This window comes from Tupaia chinensis, unplaced genomic scaffold (assembly GCF_000334495.1).
Source record: "Tupaia chinensis unplaced genomic scaffold, TupChi_1.0 Scaffold000495_1, whole genome shotgun sequence".
Classification (NCBI taxonomy): Eukaryota; Metazoa; Chordata; class Mammalia; order Scandentia; family Tupaiidae; genus Tupaia; species Tupaia belangeri.
Window position 1 is genome coordinate 2,372,867 of NW_006160007.1, and position 3,218 is coordinate 2,376,084.

Sequence of the window (3,218 nt, forward strand, 5' to 3'; positions counted from 1 at the left end):
TCAGAATTGAGAACAAATTAAACAATGAGGAGGTATGGTAGAATGGGGAGCCTGGGGAAAGGGATTCTGGGCAGAGGGAACCACATGCATGAAATTGGAGTGATCTCCAAGTGACTGAGGGACAGAAAGGGGGCCTTGTGGTTGGAGTGTAGGGAGTGGGGTTTCTGAGCAGTCGGCAGGAATTACCAGCTCCAATGAGTTCACATCTCAGATTTCAGTCTAAGTACAGCAGGGCGCCACTGGAGACAGTGATGTGACCTTTCTCGGGTCCCATGAAACAGGGAGACACGAAAGTAAAAGAGGAATGGTTGCAGTGGGGCTCTGAGAGGAAGAGCTGTCCAGGAGAATGAATCGAAGAAATGCACAATGGAGGGAGATGAGTGGTGCCGCCTTCATACACAGGTGACGGGATTTTCAAGTGCTTTGGATTTCCCATGTCCTGCTCGTTCCATGAGCACAGTGATGGCAACTGAATTGATTTGGGAACTATTTATCAGCTATTTGGAAACAGAACTGCAGATCTGACTAATACACAGGAGATATCACTTAAAATAGGCAGAGAGAAAATTAAGTGAAAGAAGGCTCAGAGTCTACCTCGCCATTTTAACCTTCACAGTTTATGACAATCTCTTCATTACCTGCAAGTCATTACCTTCACTGGGCCAGTCATCCAGATATACAATTCATTTTGGAGAAGAGATTTAGCATTCAATGAAATGATAAGGAAAAGGCATGAGTTTTTAGTAGAGTTTACAGAAATCTCAGTAGAGTTAAAATATCATTCCTCACATGGACCATAATCTTCCTGCCCTGCCCTTTCTCTCCTTCACCCGCATTCTGCTGTGGGATAAATCTCCATAAAATAGCCTTAATCATTTTACTCCTTTGGTAAAAATTTTTCAGTAGTTTTTTGCTAACTACCAGATGGAGAATATATGCTTTTTTTTTTTTTTTTTCAGAGAGAGAGATTTTTGCTATAGGGACCATATGGTTGGCAGAGAGACAGAGAGACAGAAAACAAGAAATCACCCACCAGAGGCAATGGCCACATTATAATCCCTTCTCCATTCTCCTCTTGGGATCTTAGGCACTTAAGCACACATGCCCAGTGTGAGTTTTAAGCTGCCAGATCCAGGATTCCAACCACGCTCAACTACACGGGAGTTTACTTTATACTCTGTAGTCTCACTTCTATGGCTGACTACCTCCCCCAAAGTCAAAAGACTCTACATTCCTTCTAATAACATATCTCAAATTTCTCCTTTTTTTCAAAAGAAAAAAAAAAAAGATATTTTACCATAGAGTGTACATGTTCACCAGAGAGAGAGGTAGAGAGTAGGAATATGAGAAATCATTCCCTGGGTGGGATGGCCATGCCACAATCCATTCTCCTCCATTCTCTCAAGATTTGGGGCATGCCCATGCCCAGCATGATTTTCAAGCTACCAGTCCCAGACCTGAACCACAGTTGGCTATGTGGGAGCCCAGCACCTTAACCACTATGCCACCTGCTGCCCCCAAGTTTTCCCATTTTTTTTGACTTTGCCCATAATATTCCATTTTCCAAGAATGCTTATCAGTAACCCTTTAATTTTTAGGGACCCAGACCAATTTACCAATGAATGAATGCAATGTACCCTCTTATTAGAAAAAAATAATAGTGAACACATTTCCATACCATTTCATGGAAATCCTGACAGCAAACGTAAAACCTGCTGACATCTCCCATGAGTCCAACACATCCTTCAAGGTCCAAATAAGACTCTATCCCTGAAGCCTTTCCAGAGTTCTTATTCTACCTAGAGAGGGACCCTCTGTGCCCAGCGGGCTTACTTCCTCTTGACTTGTTGGCTTAGAAATGTGTAGCATATGGTTTTGTACCCTGTTTTATACTATGGCCTTGCACTTTTCCCCTTGTGCTATTTAAATTTTTATCTACATATGTCTTATTTCCCTCACTAGAATTGGTGTTTAAGGGCAGAGAATGTTTTAGTCATCTCAATATTCTCAGTGACGAGCTCACTATCATCCATGCATGAATTAATATGAATGATGGGGAATATGTTTCCCTAAATAGTCATAAGCTCCTTGGTCCAGTGAGGGGCAGCAACAGCACAGCATTCTGAAATGCTGGAAGCCATATGGCTGACCATTAGTTTAGATTCCCGGGTCAGCCTGAAAGCATGCCAGGTACTTAAGTAGGTGTTCAGGGTCCTGAGGAGCTGGAGGGCTATGGAAATGGGATTGCAGTGTGAGGAGACTCTGTTAAGGATGCTTCTTTCTCTCTCTCGTTCTCTCACACGTGGGCACACACACTCTCTATTAGGAAGAAATATTGTAAGCTCTATAATGGTTGGAACTACCTGGTTTATGTTTTTGTGTTCCCAGAGTGAGAGGTATTGAATAAATGTGCAAGTAACTTGTTTAATTAAATGTTCATTACAAATGCATATTATGAAAAAGCTATGCAAGGATCTCCACTTTTTGGCACAAAAATAAATTTGTACTTTAAACTCCATTTTCTCACTATTTTTTTAAAGCCTCCTCATTTACTAAACTCTTTTTAAGTATTACTATCTTGTTTTAAAAAGATTATTTATTTATTGCTTGAGAAAGTGACCCCTCACAGGGTCTTGCCATTCCCCAACATCCATCCCATACAGCCTTCCAGCCAGCCAGAGTCATAGGTATACCCATGGGTAAACCAGAGTGTTCAGGTGGACCTGGGATCCAAACCTGGGTCCCCAGCGTGACTCCAGAATCACACGAAAGCACCTTTCTGCCTGCACCGCCACAGCTAGGCCATACTGTCTTTCATCTTTATAAAAATCATGTGAGCTGGGAGCCAACAGGTGGCATGGTGGTTAAGATGCCAGACTCCCACATGGCTGATGCAGTTCGAGTCCTGGACCTGGTGGTTTGCTTTCTCACTTTCTGTCTCACTCTGTGTCTCTCTCTGGTAAGTGCACATGCTTTATAGCAAACTGAATAATAATAATAATAAATTAAATTAAATTTAAAATATTTTTAAAAAATCATGTGAGGTGTGAATTGCTACCATACTTTGAATAGTTTTGTTGGAGCTAGTATTAGAACCCAAGTATGTATGATTACGTAGTAATGCCTCAGGAAGTCATGGTCTATGACTTCCTGGCTGACTCCAGGAAAGGCTCTGCCTACATCCATTTGATTTGAAATCCGTGTGTGGAGTCAAGCTC

At 41.9% G+C, this 3,218-nt stretch overlaps 1 protein-coding gene across 1 annotated transcript in view; it reads right to left on the minus strand.

Annotated features, from left to right (window-relative positions):
* The window catches only part of DNAH9 (dynein axonemal heavy chain 9), a gene marked incomplete at its 5' end in the record, with an annotated part of 330,910 nt that overhangs the window by 293,845 nt on the left and 33,847 nt on the right, over positions 1-3,218 (minus strand).